This window comes from Pinus tabuliformis, chromosome 1_1 (assembly GCF_031772625.1).
Source record: "Pinus tabuliformis cultivar Carrire ecotype Pingquan chromosome 1_1, CPIR1, whole genome shotgun sequence".
Classification (NCBI taxonomy): domain Eukaryota; kingdom Viridiplantae; phylum Streptophyta; class Pinopsida; order Pinales; family Pinaceae; genus Pinus; species Pinus tabuliformis.
In genome coordinates this window covers 640143231-640165231 of record NC_142297.1, presented here as the reverse complement: position 1 = coordinate 640165231, position 22001 = coordinate 640143231, and positions in this window count along the sequence as shown.

Below are 22001 nucleotides of genomic sequence, written 5' to 3'. Positions count from 1 at the left end.
AAGAAGAGAAAGCTGCCGCAGTCGGAAAGTATTGTCATGTTAGGAACAGAAATTTGAATTAAAGTTAACTAATGGAAAAACAGTGATTTTGCATGAAGTGAATCTACCATGAAACAAACTGGAAAGTTCTGGTGTTGTTCTGGTTAGATTTGTTTATTTCAATACTTTCCAAGGGGTTCACAAGGTCTTTTGCAATAGCCAGATTATTCCATGTGAAAGAATTATTAAAAGTGTGATTCGGTATGAAGTTTTGCTCTACTCCTGGTTATACAGCAGCTTGAATTCTCATTTTTGGCCTGTTTTGAAGCAATTTCAGATTGAAGGGAAATGCTGATTCATAGCAGTGATATGTGAGCAAGTCATATTTTCTCTGCCCTTGATCTATCTTATGTTCTGTTCTGCTTCTGTTATCAATTCTTAGCAGAGTTCAAATCCAAGATTAAGAATGCCATTTGATTCAGTTAAAGGCCTGGAAACACTTTTTCCCATCCAGCTTTGGCATGCAATATCTATTCTCGGGCAGTTCATTGTACTTGTGTGCTTTTATAATACATTAGACTTGCCATTTGTGTTGGATTCGTCAGCTTTCAGGCAGCAGCACAGTTCAAGGAGAAGGCACCCCCAGCCAAGCAAGCAAAGTCAGAGAAAATTGGTTCTACAGGAAGTTAGCAGACTGTTTCTACAGGAAGCCAGCGAACTGTTTCTACAGGAAGTTTGAAAAGAGGAAAGCCAAAGGAGGAATCGGCCGAGAAGTTAGCCAAAGAAGCCACCAGGGCCATCAAAGATGAGGAGAGAGATTGGTTGCTCAGAGGATGAGCAACACTTTCAGTAGGGGGGTGATGATGAGCCCCAAAAATGGACAATTATTTGGGCTCATTCAACCTCCTAATTTGACTTAATCCACCATTCTCATTGGTTTATTGCATGTTTTTGATTATTTTTATGCTAATAGAGTGAATTTGGTTAGTCATTATGCCAACAAGTCTAATGGGTGTTTTGTGTAGCCTTTTTGGTCAATTTGGAGACAAAATTGAAGGTCTTAATGAGCACTTGGCAGCCAAATTCGTGGGAAGACAAGCTAGAGGATTTGTAGGAAGGTGTCCCCTTCATTTATGGGCCCTTGCCTCGAATTCTCCACCATTAGCTCGGAGTTCAAGGGCCACCGAATCAATCAACACAAGGGCAGCCAAGCAAGTCAAGTAGGACTACTGTTAACTCCAAGTTTTGGGCAGCCGAGTCCCTAAATTTTAGGAGGACTGTTGGGTCCTCAAATTGTATAAATAAGAAGGCTTAGGGCCTCATTTGGGTTAGCCAGTGTAGCCAGTGGATGTTAGCTAGTTAGCCAGTAGATAGTAGCTAGTAGTTAATCATTTCATAGCCTTGTTGTAGTCATTTTGTAATTCGATTTGTATGCAATAGATTAGCTTTGCTTTCAGCTCATTCTCAAGCTCTCCTTGTGGACAGTTTTGATGTAACTCTTCATTCTTGATTAATAAAGATGAATTCAGCTTTGCACCAGCTCTAAATCTCTCTTGGGAGGCTGTAGCTCTTGGGGTTGGGCCCATCTCAAGCGCCCAGTACCTCCCATGTTTATCTTTATGTGTGTTTGCTGCGTTCTTAAAATAAAATCTGCTCTTTAGATCTTGCTTTGTTATTTTGGTTGTTTTTGTTGGTTAAAGTAGCTTTTTATGTTTGGGAATCGATTGGTAGGAGTTTGTCATGCATTTAGATCTTTCGGAATGTTCTTGCTCACGTGATGTACATGGTTCTCTTTCCAAACGAGGCTGTTGTTTATTCATTTCATTGACAGTTAGATTAAGTTAGCTAGGACTTAGTTTGTTTGCAAGAATTCATTGATTCGGTTGAATGTGCATTGTGCAGGGCATCTCTATCACTCACTCACATGGTCAAGCTTCATCAGAGCCATCTGATTCATCCCATATCTAGGCTTCTCGCTTCACACCCATCCTCTTGCCCACGTAACCCTACCTTCTTCTCCATTGTTGTCTCAACTACCTTAAAGCCAAATCAGCCTTCCACATATCATCTCACCACTCCATCCATCAGTTCCTGGGTCACTTCAGACCCCCATCCTACCTCCATAACCATCCATGCATCTTCCATCAATCACCCATCCTCAAAAATCCCATTTCGAAACATCCTGTAGAAGAATTACAGAACATCCTGTAGAAACCCCTGCAGACTTCCTGTAGAAGTTCATAAACACGGTTGCATGGCATCCCGACTTTGTGAAACTCTCAGAAAGAATGTTAGGGATCCATTAGACCCTCTCTGTACCATACCAACCTTTCCCAAAGCATTTCATCCCTTGATCCATCCCTGCACAGTGGAAAACTAGTTAAAAGCACATGCATGATAATTCTAATAACTTAAACAAAAATACAAAAAGATGTTTTCTTCAGATAGTGATAACTTAGACACATGCATTTTACCTTCTTAGAAGTAATGGCATCTCTTTCGGTAGTTTGCATGCTCTCCTTTGCATCGGTAGGACTAGCTGGTAGAATTAGGGTTTGCTAGGGTTTGTGTTTCTTTTTTGGCTTTCAGTTTCTTTCCGCAAGTAGATTAGCTTCCTTTGAGTTAGCTTTCGTCCATCAGTTAAAAAGCTTCTTCTAAGAGCTCATAGAAGTTGGCTTGAGCCCCTAGCGGACTTGTGCCAGCTGACCAAGTGACAGCTGCGGCAAGAGCTAGTACTTGTGCATACAGCACCGTCGCTTCCAAGTTTGTTACGAACTACCGGGTTGATAAAATTAAGAGAAGGAAGCTCCAGGAGTTGTAGCATTATTGCTACAATGCTGGAGCCCACCAGTAATTTCTTCCAATCCTTTACAAGATATGGTCGGATTCATTTCTTGAAGCTCGATGTGATCTTTCACTTCTTGAACATTTTTCTTCTTGATATGTCCTTCTGTCTTGCTAGTTTGAGGAGTGGTAATTTCGACCAGTGAATTACAAGATATGGTTGGATTCATTTCTTCTTTCTTGATGTGATCTTTCACTTCTTGCACCTTTTTCTTCTTGATATTTCCTTCTATCTTGAGAGTTTGAGGAGTGGTCATTCTTGCCAATAGTTTACAAGATATGTTCTGATTCATTTCCTCTTTCTCTAGGGTCGAGTCCTGGCATATATCCTCTTCTTTTGATGTTTCTTGATCCTTTTCTTCCTCCTCTTCATACTCTATGTAAAATAATTTCTTCTCAGCACACTTATGACCTTTAGTGCATTTTCTATCACAATTGTAACAAAGCCCTTTTTTTCTTTTTTCTTCCAATTGTTGTGGTGTAACCCTTGTAGGTTGTGGAAGGCTAGGAGGAACAACACGTCCATCTTTATAGTTGTGAGGGGTAGACTCATTGTTGCCATAATTTTACTTTCAAATATGTCACAAAGCCCTTTTACTATTTCCAATTGTTGTGGTGTTTCTCTAAAGAAGGTGTTGCTCTTTGTATCCTCATAATGTGCTATCATTTCCTCCGTGAGAATTGACCACGTAACAAGTTTTTTACGAGAACAAAGCCCTTTATACCATAAAAATTGATCCGGTTCTAAATATGAAGATCCAATACATACCTTTTGTAACAGTGGTACACCATGTAGATCAAAATATTGCTCCATCTGAAGTATCCAATTTACCGGATCCTTACCATCAAACTTCCTCATCTTGCTTTTTCTTGATTTTAGGACCTCGAACTTGAAACGACTGTAACTCTGTACTTACGGATATTTAAGTTCTGAAATTGCTACCTATAGTAGCCCTCTGTGTCCTCTTTCCAATGCCACCAGTCTGATCCAAATTGGATTCTCCCAAAAAGAGTTATGCACAATCTCCCAAGATGACCTGATTATAGACCTTTCCAGAAGAGCGAACTTGTATGAAGTGCCACGTGTCAATTTTTCGACCTTTGGCTCTGAAAAAGATATAAAAGAAACTAAAATCCGTCCTCTTTCTGTACCTTCTTACGAAATTTCAATCCGATCCCCAGAGAGAAAGTTATGATGATTTTCCCCAGGTCACCTGTTTTGAATGTAATTCAGGAGTCTGCAAAAAGACCAACTTCCTTAGATCATATCTCCGCAAATATCACGCGAAAGCTCTGAAATTCGGACCCAAGGTTCAGCGCGATTTCTTCTCAAATGGGTTTTTTTTGCAACTTCTGAAACGTCACAGAAAAAAAAGTTATAGCAAAAATGCCACAATGACCTGTTTGGAGCAGCGAAACCCTAGAATCCAAAGCTCTGATACCAAATGTTATGAAACCAGCTCAATAAAAGATAGAAAAGATAGATCAACGCCTTAGAATTCAGCCTCTTCGAGGGGGCAACCTCCTTTACATTACATAAATGAACAATTCTTCGATGATACAAATGAAAAGACCTCCTTTCTATATATAAGAGTCTAAGGGGTCATAACATAATCAGAGCCGACATAACAATAATAATGTAAGGGCACAATAATAACAATAGTGGGCTTCTATGGGGCACATTAGTAACAATATGGGCACTACATGGGTACATCAATATAATAAGTGGGTTGTACTAATAACAATAAGGGGTTACACTAGTAGTATAGGGGCCTAACAGATACATGCTAAGGATTTAAATTGGGGTGTGGAATTATATCCTAATATGTTTGATGCAGAAGAAAATTATGAACTCTTCAAAGTTGTCACTGAGGATGAGCTCTTGGATGTTTTAAAATACTTTAAAGGTGATAAAAGCCCGGGGCCAGATGGGTGGGCGATGGAGCTTTTCTCCCATTTATTTGAACTTTTTAAATAGGACCTTCTTGACATGGTTGAGGAGTTGAGAACATGAGGATATATACACCCACACATAAATTCCACTTACATTGCTCTCATTCCGAAGCGATGCCCTGCAGATACTTTCTCTGACTTCTGGCCCATATCTCTCTGTAATATTATTTACAAGGTCATCTCCAAAATGATTGCGACTCGTTTGAAGAGTACCCTGTCCCACTATATCACTCCAGAACAATTTGGGTTTCTACAAAACCGGCAAATTCATGATGTCGTTGCCATAGCCCAGGAGTGCATACACTCGATCCACACTAAAAAGAAAAATGTTGCCATTATGAAGGTGGATTTACAAAAAGCATATGACTGCCTGGATTGGGGATATCTCAGACTAGTCCTACATAAAATTGGTATTCATCCCAGGGCAGTGGAGTGGATTATGGCCTGCATCACAAATATCAATTATGTTGTCATCATCAATGGTTTTCCCACAAATTTCTTCAGGGCTGGAAGGGGTCTTCGACAGGGCTACTCACTTTCGTCGCTCCTTTTTATCCTGGCGATGGATGGATTGAGCCTACATATCAAAAAAACAGTGGCTGAAGGTCAATTCTTGGCATTGCACATGGGAAATGATATTGATATTTCACATAGTTTTTTTGTGGACGATGTTCTTATTATGGGGATGCTTAATCGATTTGCATGGTTGTCTTTATATCACATATTTTCAAAATTTTCTAGTGCAACCGGCTTTATATGAATCTCCAGAAATCTATTATATATCACAATATGTGTGATATGGAGACTGTTGAGTATATAAAAGGTCTTTTCGGGGTGGTTGTGGACCAAATGTTGAACGGTATGAAATACCTGGGTTTCCATATCAAGCCGTGTGGATATAAGGTGGCGGATTGGATGTGGCTTGCAGATCAATTTTTCAAAAGAATATCGGGCTGGGAATATAGATGCCTATCATTGGGAGGCCGTATCATCCTGGCACAAACTGTTCTGATGCAGTTGAGTGTATACTGGGCACATCTCTATCATATTCCCATAACTATTGTGAAATGCCTAGAGAGGATTATGGCTAAGTTTATATGGTCTGGTAGCAGGGACAAATTTAAATTCCATTTGGCAAAGATGTCACAAATCTCACTCCCAAAGCGTATGGGAGGATGGGGCATTATGAACATGAGACGTTTTGGTTGGGCATTATTGCTCAAATCGCTATGGAGGGGGATCTTTGGTGAAGGTTCCTGGAGTAAGATCATCAGGCACAAATACCAAAAGGACCAGGATTTTTGGATATGGTATCGCAAAAGATCTATTGGCATCTCTATGGGCTCAGCCATCTGGAATAGTTTCAGGAAGATAGATAAACTTTTTTTACAGAACCTTGCTTGGAACATGGGGTCAGGAAACAACATTATTATAGGATTTGATCACTTACTGGGCTATGGGGAGGATCATCACATACCAGAGGCTTTTATTAGTTTTTTAAATGGCTGTGGGATTTTTTTTTCTAGAGCCAAGTCATTGACTCATGGAGGGGTCTGTGTCCTTCCTGGAAGGGGGTGCACGAGCTGGGTTTGGATGGTCAAATGGCGACGGTATGGGAACGGACTCACGCTCTCATGAACTTCATTGGCATTTGTCATGAGGACATGAGTGACTGCCTTGTATGGTCTGGGAAGATGAAAGGGGGGAACATTATGGTGGCTGATGCATATAAAAACCTCTGCGGAAGGGAGTCCCAGTAAATGGAGATAAGTGAGTTCTACAAATTTTGGAAAACAAACACTCCCAACAAAATCATCCTCTTTTTCTGGTTGGTATGCCGCAACAAAAATCTCACTTGGGATAATCTTCAGAAGAGGAATTGGCATGGGTCGAGCATCTATGTCATTTGCAGAAACACAGAGGAGAATAATGTTCATTTGTTTCTCAAATGCCCCTACATGGTTCAGCTATGGCAAAAAATGGCGCATACCATTGGTTTTCCATATATCAGTTTTGACAATGTCCAGAATTGCATGACTTGGTGGAGTTCTCAAAAAACTTATTGGAGAAGTATTCCTCCTACATTATTTTGGATGATCTGGTAATGGAGAAATATAATTTTTTTTGAACTCAGAGGATAGTTTTAGTTTGGTTTATGAATGTACTATCTCTTCACATGCCATGGGTTTTTCACATGATAATGGGCCCAATAGAGAACCCCGTAAGAAATCATGCCCGGAAATGATATATCCAGTTGGTTTTTTTGACGGGGTGGCATAGAAGAATACATGTGGATGCGGATTTTGGATTGGGATATCCAAAGAACAAGAATTTTGTGTACATTGGCAAGCGGGCACTGGTTCAAATACAAAGGTAAAAGCAATGGCTCTATGGGGTCTGTTATGGTTTTCACACTTTTTCAATATCCCTGAAATTCATATTTTTGGTGACTCAAAAACCATTGTTCAACATGTTCTGGGTGATGCTAAAATTGAACAACATACACTCAGGGGATGGCTCAGGAAAATTGACAATCTATGGACTTTATTCCGGAATTCCTCGATTATGCATATAGGTAGGGAATTCAATCAACAAGCTGATCGATTGTCAAAGGAGGGTCTGCTGGTACAACTGGATGGTATGCACATTATGGTCAAGATGGGAGACACTACAATCGACGCGGGAGTGTTTCCATTCCCTAGGTGACTATTGCTGTTATGGTTTTTTTTTTTTTTTTTTTTTGACATTATATGCTTATCTTATATATGTTTGTACATATCCTTGATTTTTTTTCTTACCATTATAGCATTGATGTTTATAATATGAAATATGTAGAACATATGCTTTCCCCTCATGTAAATCAGATACAACTTCATAATTGTTACATATTTTTATACACTGTATATGTGGCCAAGCTTTCTGGGCCATCTCAGCTGATCTGTTAGATTATATGATGTATGATGTCTGAATGAGTAACGAGTTCTGCTCAAGAATATTGTGTATATTGTGTTGTATCTAATTTGGCATCTTGGAATCACCCTTTATGTAATTTGATCCCATATATATATATATATATATATATATATATATATATATATATATATATATATATATATATATATATATATATATATATATATATATATATATATATATATCTCGCTTTTTTCTTGCTGAAACAAAAGTACCTAGATCGCTATAAAACTTCATCTGAAATAAATGTGGCGGAATCCGCTGGGTAGAGCAGCTGCACCATGCGGATCTGGCAGCTACTCGAGTTGATGTGTCTGACAGGTGGACAGTGGACACGCATAATGGTACAAATTGTCGAATTTAAAGGATGGGCATCGCGCACAGTGTTTAAATTTGAACACATCACAGCCCTTCCGAAGCCCTCTAGCACATCAGAGAAGTGCTTAGCCAAATTTACCAGTCAAAAGAAATTTAAATTTTGATTTTTACAAGTTTAAAAAAAAAAAATAATATTATAAAATGCCATATGAAGGGCTGCCCGTCCATAGGACATTTCAAAAAATCCCACTTCTCTGACTGATGTAACACTATAAAGTCTGTAGGAGGTTCTAGCAACACTCAAGAAAGTGCAATGGGACGTAATGGAGGTTGTTCATCCATTCCCAGGCCATCAGTCATAATGGAAGCACTAATAGAGTTAGCAGTCATGATATGAGGTTTATGTTCGGATAACAGAGGTTTCTTTTCGCATTCATTGATAGCAGAGGAGAAGTAGCTACGTATTGGTATCCATGAATAGGGCATATTTGGAAGGTATAAGAGATTTAGAAGAAACAAATGACAAAAGACAGAATTAACGATCACTGAGGTGGATTATTCTGAGCTTGTGAATCTTGCCTGGATTGATTTTTCCAATCCCAACCTTACCGTGAGTGCAGCGGAAGTTCATAAGGTGTTTTTAACTCTTAGTTTTAATTTTCAACTTTCATTTCCCTGGCCTTTCATTCAGTTCATTGATTTAGGTGGAACCGATTAAAATTATTATGTATGGAATGGTTGATTGATCTTTATATAGTCATGTGTAGGAATGAGAACCTTCAAGGTTACACTCTGTATCAAGCAGAATCTCTTAATCTTTCCATTCAATTGAAGGTTTGATGTGGATTTGTGTATTCTTATATTTACTTCTGCTTGTAATTACATCTTGCTCTGCTTAACTCTGAAAATGAATCCATTGAAGTATTTCACTTCATATTTTTTTATATATTCGTTTTTCAGGGGGATTGGAAAGGGATTTATGAAGCTTCTGAAGCGCCGATAAAGGAAAGCGATTTCACGATCCCAATCAATGGCCTTTAACAAGTATGCAATTTGAAATGATATTTTTCATATTTGTCAAGCGCTTAAAAATAGATTAAAGTGACAGTATTGACATTTTTATATCATAACCACATACTACATTTTCTGTGGTATTTCCATTTTCCTTAATTTGTAAAATTTTATTCTTTCTTGTCAACCCACTATTAACACAAGATTTTTCAATTATGAGATTACCCCATTAGATGGTGATAACTACGCTTACTGATTGACAATTTTTTTTCATCTTGTAAATAACTACTACCATCTACTACATTTTCAAGGATGCCAAATATATTCGAGTATTGATCATCCTACCGCTATGAAAACATCTTCCATCCTACCTTAATTATGAGGACATATTCATGACATTACTTTGATGTTCCACATATATATCCTGACATAGTATAATAAGGCTAATAGGGTTCCTTACATTTTCCATGAAGACATCATTACTTTGAAACTCTCATGTTCGACATGGAAATCTTGAGATAACATAATAAGATCCATAGGGTTATTTATTTAGGGTTTCTTTTAGAAAACATCGGTACATAGACAGAGTAATCTCTTTATTAATTTGAATTCTTATTTTATAGTAATAAATTAATACATTCTCATTTTATAGTCATAAATGAATAATTTTTCATTTTATAGTAATAAATAAATAAATTAGTTAAAGATGTAATTTTATCATGAAATAAATTGTGCATGTGGGTGTTGTCCATGTAGCTACTGCTGTGAAGGGTTTTTAAGGAGATGTTGAAATCATAGAAAAATTAAACGACATTGTTAATGAAAAGAAACCATATTATTAGAAAAAGACATCAACGAAAAGAAACGACATTATTAGAAAAAGATATCAACCAAACTTGAATTCATTGTAAGGACCAAATTTGAAAACCATTCTTAAATAAAAAAAGCTACCAACCAAGCCATACAACAACAACACTGCAGATGTGTATTACATATTACAATATTTCCCTATTAGATATAGAAAAATTCCTTTTAATTACATAAATTTTTGAATCTATAAAGCTTGAAGTTTTTAATGTTGATGAAAGTCTATAGATAGTGTTCTTTGATTGAGCAATGTTAAGAGAAAAGTTCAATTCCCTTGGTTGTTGAAGGTATATATTTATTTTTTTGGTTTGCTTTAAATTGTTTCAAGCTCAACAAAACATATAGTATAAATTAGAAACAAATGAAAACTAAAAAAAAAATTCCATTGTGCAAATAAATTTATATTTTCAATGATGTAAATTCAAATACTTTTGAAGATTATCTAATGAATAGAAGAAACATATGTTTACCTTTTTTTTAATAGAATTTGAGAAAAATGTTTGCCTATTTACTAAATTCTATTGAGATTTTATAGTGTTTTAATGTATCCACTTTTTAAATTTTAAAGATTTAGAAGGACACCATTTCATTTTGGCATTTTTTTATAAAGAGTTTTATTTAATAGACACTTGTTAATAGAAGTACAATTATTTTTTATAACTTTTCATCTTTGAAAGGTTAAATAAATATATGCCCTTCCAAATAAAATTAAGACCCACCCTTCAAATTTGATCACTGATCGCGCAGTGAGGAATTTTGATGCAATGAGATGGGTTGACAGTTACGTCACCGCTTACGTCACGTCTCAAATATAATGATTATGGAATAACATAACACTTGAATTTTTCAAGGATTCGGAAGAAATGAGGAGAGAAGTGCATGTTAAATGGTTTGTATGAAATATTATATTAAGGAAATCCTTAGACATAAATGAGAGCTGGCCATATATTATATCTGTATATATTCTTATTTCTTTCGAATTGATGTGAATAGAAAACTAGTCACCTAGCTGGAAAAGTTGCTTACAGTATGGGTGTTAGGGACAGTTGGATGGTACTCAAACCCAAAGTCTAAGCGACCTTGACTCCATGACCCTTAACAATTTGTGTTGGTATTTTCAAGGTTTTGCAACAAACCTCATCTTACAAAAGAAAGAGAGCTATACTCTTGACAATTGGTTAGCTAGAACTGCTCTCGCAGGAAGACAAAGGAATAAGTTAGATGGTAAAAAAAACCAATGTTGACATCTGAATGTGGACTGCTCTTACAAGAATAGAAAATGACTAAGTTACATGGTGAAGAAAGTCGTTTTGACACTTGAGTTCCTTTGCAATAAAGCATAAGGGCAAAGGAAGACAATTTTCTTATTAAAAATGAGGCAAGAGAGGAAGCCAGAGACAAGGCAAGGCAACTTTAAGCATGATTATTTAGAAGAAAGAAAAGTTCTTGCTAAATGAAATAAGAGAGGAAATGAAAGACAATGCAACTTTAAGGATAAGATGAATATTGAAAGGAGGATAACTTCAACTTAGGTAACCAAGTATTTTATTTATATATGCTTGGAGGTGTTAAAGTAGATTTGAGGGATGTGGATTACAAGGTATTCATCGTTAGATTTACATATATTTAGCTCCATAGGGATCCTAACCTTCATTTTATCAAGTCACCTGCTCTTGTTCCACCAGAGGTTCAAATTGATATGGCCACTCGACCCCAGTAAGTGCTTTACCTACTATGTATTTTTTGTTGAAAATCCCTAAAACAAAAATATTCTACTTCATCTGCTTAAATTCATAGGAGCAGTCCATATTAATTTGTTATAGATCTTATGTAGATTTCATGGGAATTTGAACAAAAATCTTGCTCCACCTTTTGCAACTAAAACTTAAATTTGCATAAACCACGCAAGAATCTTATTCACATCAAAATAATAATACAATATAAATAAAATAAGCTATAGGCTCGAGATAGCTAATCTATCTTGGACATACAATCTCTTGGTTGAGTGAATATCTTAACTACAAACCAATCTAGGAGGCTACCTAGTTGGAGAGAATCTCTCAACCAACTCGACCTCAACAAACTCCTAAACACTAGGAGAAAAGATTCCTATACTTAGAAAGCATCACAACTAAGACAAGTAGGAATTATATTTCCTAAGTCCCCCTTCAATGACTACTTGTCTTTATCTCAATCAACGAATTCTAGCTGCGATCCTGGTGTTTACAAACATGATTGAAAAAATATGTCGAAATCTATATAAAGGAATAACCATCCACTGGAATGTGTGGCTATCCAACTGTTGCAACCGCTTGTCTACTAGGATGTCCTTTGTGTACATGGTTCAATGAACAATTATATTTGCATATTTATACTTGTACCTATAAGTCCCCCTCCATCAGTATCAACCTGGGTTTTCTCATATTACCAGTAACCATGCACTAGGTTTTATCAGCTTACCCTAAACTATGCCCAAGCTTTTGTCGGTTGACCCTCAACCATGCTACTAGAATGCTTGTCCACTTCACTCTCACAAGTGGTTTTTGCCTTACCACAAACCTTGCACTGCAAAGTGGTTTCTTGTTGACCACAAACCTAACTTACAAAGTGGTCTTAAGATTACCATGAAATTCATGGAGTACACTTACATCACCACTAACTCAAATACATACTATTACAAATTTTATCAAGGACCACTACAAAACATCATAGACTTGCTTACTAATACATGTACGTGACACATAATACACCATGCTCTTGAGTCTATTCCACAAAATCAAACAAACTTTAACTTAGTTTTCCATCATCCTTTACTCTATGACGTTGCTCCAACCTCTATCCTCTAATCTTATCTTCACTGTTTTTCTATTCTTGTCATGCAAATAAACCTGCATATTGTTGAAATGGACAATTTTCCAACACAAACTCATATTGGTGACGATAATTAACCAAACTAAATTTCACTTCAATAACTGTGACATGAAAATTTAAAATATACCAAATTAACAATTCATAAACACAATTCAAATCAATTGAACATTTTTAAATCACTTATAGCTTATTTTTCACATAGAGGAAAGAGCTTGGAAGCTACAAAAGTGGCAGACTCAACCCAGCGTATCTGAATTGTTGATTCCCTGAATATTCGAGAATCCAAGGGACATAGGCACGGTCAAATAATTCATTGGGCCTATGTTTGCCCGGTTCCAAAATATTAGGAGAATCAACAATCAACATAAAAATGCCCAGCCTCAACACCAGTGAGCTTAAGTCGATTGCAGATTCCCCAAATATTCGAGAATCCGATGAACACGGGTGCAGTCAATTTTTTTGACCGCGCCCATGTTAGTAGGATTCCCTAATATTCAGGGAATATGCAATCAACTTAAGGGTGGCCCCCTCAACACAACTCCCTTTGCATAGAGCGCGGCTCTCCCCTCTTCAACACAACTCCCTTTGCATAGAGCGTGGCTCTCCCATAACACATGATGCTCACAGCAGCGCACTATGTTCAACCCTCAGCTCGGCTAGCAACAACAATACATGACTTTACACCATCCACGAACCACTGCTCACACTGGGCACACAAACCCACTCTTAATACTTCTGCCGTCTAAACTTTTGCAGCATTACAACTTCGTGGTCAAGGAACTGCGCTATAGTTTCGAACATACAAACGATTAAAAGAAGCGAAGTCGATTCACTCAACAACAGTTGGCCCTTTCACGTAGGTACGCTGCACTACGCTCCACAATACTCCACCAGGCTACGATTCTCAGAAAGCTCCTCCGAAACGGGACTGAAATAAAAAAGAGAGCAAGGAACCACCAACACAGGACCCGAACCGGAAACAATCGGATTCAAATGGTGTGTTTCTCCCCACACAGAAAACAGCGAGTTGTCACGACGTTCAACTCGCACGCCTCCTTATCCAGGGAACACACCACACTCCACCCACAGGTTCAACTCAAAAGACGTTCGATCATCCACAGCGCTCGATCAGCCATAGGTTCAACACAACGGATGCATGTTGTGGAATTCTGGCTCCACACGCAGATCGTTTTGGTGCTATGAGTTGCAGATAGTTACTAATAATCTGGTGTGAATTACTCAGCAGCTACGATTTGTGGATCGAGCTCTTCCGCTGAAATGCATTTGGCGACCTCTGCCAACAACTATCAATCATTCAACAAACTTAAAAATCACATTACTAGAAAACATAATGAAAATATTCTCGAAACAAATACATATATTTTCCATTTCCTTGCCCCGGAGGGGCCAAGGCATAGGCCATACACACATAAAAATTTTATTTATATCAAAATAATAATACAATATAAATACAAGAAGTTACAGAGGCCCATACAAAGATAAAAAATTTATTTATATCAAAATAATAATACAATATAAATACAAAAAAAATTATGCAAGCTAATTTATTTTAGACATGCAATCTTTTAATTGAATAAATATTTCAACTACACACGAATCTAAAAAACTAACTAATTAATTAAACCTCAATCCACTCTTAAATACTAAAAAAAACCTATACTTAAACAAACCTAAACAAACATCATAAATACTTGTAAATATAAATGCTTGTAGTAATTAAATGTTCACAATAAACATATCCTATAGAGCAGTAAATTTGCTTCTCAAAGCTTGTTCATTTATTTTGCAAAAGAAATATTCTCTAGGGTAGTAAATGTGTTTTTAAAAGTTTTTTATTTATTCAACAAATTATTAAAATAATTAAATGTTTAAAATAATTAAATGTCCACATTAGACATAAAGGTTTTTCATTTATATTGCAAGGAATAATTATCGTACTCGGCTAGTCTGTATACAATGCAGATTTGTTTATGTTTGTGCTCGATTTTAATCAATAAAACAAAAAAATAATAAAAGAAAAGACACATTCACTATTATTTACAATTAAATAAGATGTGACTGTGGACAATGTTTCAACCATTATAATTGTTTACACACACTTTATTTAGTAAACCAAAAAGGAAGTCTATATGGTAAGCATTAGGTATCTAGGATATAGTTGTTGAGAGATAGTCATAAAGGTTATTGTATTTGATTTGTATACTTTTATACGTAACATATATATCTATAATCTTTCATGAATTGAACACATTTACTTGTAATCTTTCATGAATGGAACACATTTACTTATTAGTTTAGTACATCATAAGCTTTTGGGGTATTAATGTTCTTTTCCTCGGCATAGAATTAAGGAATATGTTTTTGAACTTTAACCTTGAGCATAAAGCTAAAGGGATGGCATGCCTAGTGGATTTTCATCATCAGTGGGCTAGGTCATGGGTTATGGTCTCAAAAAATTAAAAAAATTATTTGAATTTAAAATTTGAATTTTTAACTCAACCCAACCTTAATATAGTTAATCATTGTTAACTCGACCTAAACTTAATATAGTTAATCATTGTTATTGGGAGTTATAAGTGATGAGACCTAGTGAGTCAGTAGCATCATCCATCAACATGTTAATGATGCATTCAACAATAACCATATTTCTTAGTAAAGAGGTTATTGGAAACAAAGAAAGAGATGAATTTGTCTCACCATCTTAATTGATCATGAAAATGCATACACATATAGGATGAAAATAGATACACCCCTATAATTGTCCAAGATTCTAACAATCTTGATTTTGTAGCTATCAACCTAACAACTCACTTATAATTCATTTTTACAATTATTTATGTCCCTCCACCTTAATGGATAAATGACTTCTCTAGTATTCATAGCTTCTTTCTACATACTACAAATTTAGGCTTAGCAAAATATATCCGCCACAATATCTTTTGTATTATAGTACATCAAATAAGTTTATTTTGATTGAATTATTTCTCTCACAAAGTGATGTTAAGTGTCAATATGCTTTGATCTTGAATGATAAATTGGATTGATTGCCAAATTATTGAAATTCGATTGTCACATGTGATAGAAATAGATACTTCTTTCCTTTCTCCTATGTCTACAAGAATATACCTTAGCCAAATTGCTTCGTAGATAACATTGTATAATGCTTTATACTTGGACTCCATTTAGGACAAATAAATAGTTGGTTGATTCTTACAACTCCAAGACAGAATTCCAAATCCTGTACTAAATCCATATCTAATGGTAGGTTTTCTATCATTGGATCTCATGCCCAATTAAAATTTGAATAACATGTCATCTCAACATTCAAATGGTTAATATATTCAATACCAAAATTTACAGTCCCTTTCAAGTATCAAATGAATGTCTTAGTTGTTTTCCAGTGATTAGCATGTGGTATAAGCATGAATTGACTAAGTATGCTAACTAAATATGAAATATCAGTCTTATGATGATTAAATAGTTTAGGCTTTCAACAAATTGTCTATACAAAGAACCATTTACTTCATTATCATTGTAATTCTTGACATTTAGTTGTAATAGAGTAGAGAAATTATTCTATTCACTTATATTGAACATTCTGATTAATTCCTTTATATACTTACTTTTTGTGATCAAAGTTTTACCATATTCTCTCCAAACATAAATTCCTAATTAGTAATGCATCTAACTAAGATCATTCATTTAAAATTCCTGTGATAACTACCTTTTTATCTCATCAATCAATTTCATAGTAATTCCTATTATGATTAATTTATCAACATACAATGAAATCAAAGCAACATGCCTGTTTTCATCTTTCTTTATGTAAATATTTTGATCACTCTTACTTTTAATGAAACCTTGCTAGAAGAAGAAAGTGTCAATTTTTCACATACCATAACTTGGGAGTTTGTTTGAGACAATATAGTGCTTTCTTTAACATGCATATAAGATGGTCTTGTCCGTACTTTACAAAACCTTTTGGATGAACATGATAAAAAATTTTAATTCAACATTCAAAAACATTGACTTAATGTTCAACTAATGTAATTTCCAATTATTCATGGCTAAAGAAATGATTAATCTAATGATATTAATTTTAGCTATATGTGTAAATGTGTCCTCATAATCTATTCCTTCTTTACAAGAATAGCCTTTTGCTACAAATCTAGCTTTAAAATTGTGTATACTACCATCAACATCGAATTTAGATTTGAACAATCACTTTAAACCTATAATAATTTTGTTTTCAAGTAATTTTGTAAGTTCCCAAGTTTCATTTTTCATTATGGAATCATATTCCTCTTTCATAACATTCATCCTTACCTTATGATATTTTCAAAGGTTCTTCTACACTTAAAATTTGAGTCATCATATCATAATATTTATATCTAATAAGTGTTTGAACTTTCCTTGTTGAGCTTTGTAGTGCCTCACCACTCTACAAAGTTGCTCCACTCTTTCTTGGTGTACTTTGGCTACTTGTAGCTTCAATGTTACTTTAACCTTTAACACCATCATGTTGATCTTTAATTTACTCTTTTACACTTTCAATGCTTTCTAAGGGAAATTTCCATACATTGTGATAATCTTCTTTTTGAACATCATTTATAATACTAATGAAATATATCATCCAAAAATTTATGAGTAATGGAATGATACATTTTTTAAGCTTTATGGTTAGCACAATAAACAAGGAAGATAAATGTGATGACATCTAACATTTCTACTTACAAAAATTTATGAGTAATGGGATCACACTTTTTGTAAGATTTATGGTTAGCATAATTACTACTAGAGATACATGTGATCAACTTTACATCAACTTTCCTTCTATCTTCCTTTGGAATATGGGAAAATGCTTTACTCCCATAAATTCTCAAATGATTAATAATTGATTTATAACCATGGAATGTTTCATAAGGATTTTTGTGGTCTAAAACTTTTGTTGGACTTTAAAGTTTTATATAAATATTATTACTTATTGCTTCAGCCCAAAAACCATTAAGAATATTCTTACATTTAATCATGCTTATATCCATGGAGACTTCACTCAATGAACCTTTGACATATCACGTGCATTCATGGCATACTAAACAATACCCTTATTTTGATTACATATTAGAAAATACCTCTAAAAACCACATTATTTAAGCCCTTACCAATACGAACTTGATACACTTTCCCAATGTACAAAACCCCTACTTTCACTAGATATTGTAGGTATCCATTTTATATTAACATTTTTATACCCCTTTATATTTTTTCATTAACTTCATGCTCCATTTTTTATACCTGCCAATATAAAAACCCTTTACTCCTTATTATATGCTCAATATATTATGTCATTTTTCCTCATATATATCCCCCACTATGAATGCACGTGGTATGGTATTTCTCCCCCAACGAATTCCCCGTGCTTATAGCAAATTCAACTAGGTTTTTGCTTTTCCTCTAAGCCACACTATTCTACTAAGAAGCATGTGAAACTATGCATTTTTCCCAAATCCCATAATCCCATTATTATTGTAGTATTTGATGAAATTTCCTTATGTGTATTATTCTCCTTGATCTATCCTAAGGATCTCTTATGGTTTTCTTGTTTGTTTTCAACCATTTTTTTAAACCCTGAATATTCAAACACATCACTTTTGTTTTTTGTTAAATAAGGACATGTAATATTTTTCTATCATCAATGAAGATAAGAAAATAAGAAGCCCCCCAAGTGATTTAGTTTGCATTGGTCCATACACATTAGTATGCATTAATTCAAGAATCTCCTTTTTCCTTATCTACAATTATAGAAAAATTATTCTTCTGTTGTTTCCTAGTGCACAACCATCACATTCAATGTGTTCATTCATAAAACCTAGGAGACCCTATTGTAGAAATATGGTGATAGAGTTGCAACTGCTCAATAAATTTAATATAAATCAACATACACAATTCTACTCTACTAATCTGTGGAATTCAATTCATAAATTAGAACAACAATCTCATAAATGCAATAAGAAATGACACACATGCACAATATTGTTTCTTGGGGAACCCAACTGGGAAAAAGCTCTCAAGCCTCTTTTCATTAATCAGATGAACATGGATATATTACAATTGCTCTCCCACATAGAGCACAACTTGCATGTGAATAACCCATACTTAGTCAATTTTTGCCTCTGCTTGAGTCCTTATTTCCTTGAAAAAATACTAGAGAATTAGCCCCTAGTTTTTAGTAATTTTCCTCCAATTGATTGCGCAATTCCCAAGGTTTGATCATCTAACTGCATGCAACACCAATACACTCAAACTAGTTTACAACTGCTTGTTCCATTGCCTTGGAATCTCCACCACAGCTGGAAACTTGAATTCTCTGCATGCACATGTTATTTTAGGTTGACTGATCAGTTATGGATGATCACTAAGTTAGAATTTTGTCCCACTACACAACTGACCTTCCAGTAATTCGTCAAACTGTTATAAGTAGTTTAACTAAACTTGATTGGATATAACTAAACTGGATTACTAAAACTTAGCAAAACACACATGCTTAATTGACCTCCAAGCCCTCTAACTCGAATTTACTGAGCTAACTAAGTGAAAAGTTCCATGTCACACAAGTTAACTGACTCCAAGTTGTCTACTAATGTGGAAATTCGATTTTTCTTAATTTGACTAAGGCAAAGTCAAATTGAGACTTTCTTGTTGCATTTCTCAACACTCCCTCTCAACAAGAAAGGGATTATCAACCACCTCTATCTTTCACCTATGGAATTTGAACTTCCCTCTTGATAAAGGATTTGTTAAGATGTCAACATTTTGTTCCTCTGTCAAAATGTATTGTAGCAACATTATTTGCCTATGCACACATTCTCATAAATGATTATATTAGATATCTATATGCTTGGATTGATCATGAAATACCATATTCTTAGAGAGCTAATCTGTAAACTACCGTGGATATTCTATTGGATAGTTCGCCACAACAGATATGATAATATTATATTAAAAATATGAGATTCTACACTATTACAATTTTTTTTAATTTCTAGATTTGTAAAGTTAACTGTAATTAGTGCATGCATGTAAAAGTAAATCAAGCAGAAAAGTAGAGAATGACAAAATAATCTCACACACACATAATACACAATATATGCTCTTTGGGAAACCCTTTCGGGAGAAAATCCAGTTGGAAGGTGAGGTCGCTTCACTCTCTTTCTCTGTCTGGAAATATGGCTGCAGATACAAAGAAGTAATGTATGTTGCCCGTGGGCTGCTACAGTGCACAGATACTCTCTGTGTGCTCTACCTTGTATCTTTCCTAGTTATATTTTCTCCTCTATGGAACAAAATGCTCTCAAAAGAATGGTATGCCTCTTCCTCCTAGTGGCCTAGTTATAACACAACCTGATAGCCTACTAGTGGTTAAGTTTGATTACATCAAATTTTAACTAGAGTTACAAAATAGACTCTTCTAGATTCTTTTACATCACAAACACGTGGCTAACCCATTTTCCATGAATAATGGGGGATAATGCAACATCCTCTCAAACTATAGGTGTGAAAACCGGAAGGTCAACTTCTAAGTGGCATAACTTTTGCATACAGACTCTGATTGATGCGATTCTTGCACCATTGGAAATATTTATGTGTGTAGAATAGCATGAAAAGGTGAGGCGCTTGAGAAGAAAAGTTTTACCCCCAGAAAACATTATTTGATGCCTCGAAATTCTCTTAGAAGGTTTCGAACCCCATTTTGCCAAACTGGGTCCTGCTGGTAAAACGGTCTAGTGAGCTGATTCCTGTGTGTACCAAGCACAGGATGTCTGTTTGAGACTGTACAACGCTTGCTTGAGTATGCACACATCAGACTCCTGATAAAATGTCTTAAAACCTTCTAGTTGCTTGATATACACCTCCTCCTTAATAACACCATTGAGAAATGTTATTTTACATCCATTTGGTGGATCTTCCACCCCATCTGTGTAGCGAGTGCAAGAATTGATCTAATGGATGAATACCTTATTATGGGAGAAAAGGTTTCCTCATAGTCAATTCCCTCAACTTGAGAGTCCTTTGGCCAAAAATCTAGCCTTATACTTCTCTATGCTTTCGTCTGTTGCAAGATTAATCATGAAGATCCATCTCAAACCCATGACTGATTTATCTATTGGTCTTGGGACGACTTCCCAAACATTATTCTTCATGAGGGATGCATATTCTTCCACCATTGCATCAACCCAAATAGGTTTCTCAACTTCTTCGTCAAAAGAGGATGGATCAGTCTCTACAAGCTCAATCATTAGAGCCATGTAGCCACTGTACCTCTCAGGTGACCTCTTTTACCTGCACAAATTTGAAGGAGATCCCACATTGTCCCTCACATTCTACATCAATATATCAACTTCCATGACTCTTTTCCTACCTTTTATGGATGGTTCTGTTTGAGTGGATGTCTCCACTCTCTAATCCTCTATTTTTGGTTGCTCCACAACTTCCTTATGCCCATCCTTTGGAGCTAAAATATCCTCTTATGGTGGGATCTGAAGCTCCCTCTCAAGAGAGCACCGCATCATTTTCTACTCATCAAACTTTACATCCCTTCGCACAACTGTCATTCTGAGGGAAGGTAAGTACACATAGTAATTATGTGGAGTTTCAATGTAATACAAAAAAACTCCCAACTCTGTTGTTGGCTCAAGCTTTTTCCTCAAATATTTTGATACATGGTAGTAAAGAAAGGCTCCAAAAATTTTGAAGTGAGAAACATTATGCTTTCTCCCCGAGAAAGCCTCCTTTGGTGTAATCATACCAAGAATCCAATGAGGACTTCATTTTTGCAAGTAGACTTTTGTGATACATGCCTATGCCTACAAATGTAGCGGTATGCCTTGGTCATATAACATAGCTCTCGTAGCTCCAACAATGCTTCGGTTCTTTCTCTCAGATACCCCATTCTGCTGTGGGTTGTGGGGTGTTTTTAGTGCTCTTCCAATGCCTTCTTTCGCACATAACTCCTTGAATACATTCGAAACATACTCACCTCCATTGTCACTCCAGAGATCCTTTACCTTATTGTTGGTCTCTTTCTCAACTAGTGCCTTGAATTCTACAAAATTTGGAACTGTCTCATCCATCTTCCGCATGAAGAAGATCCAACACTTCCTTGA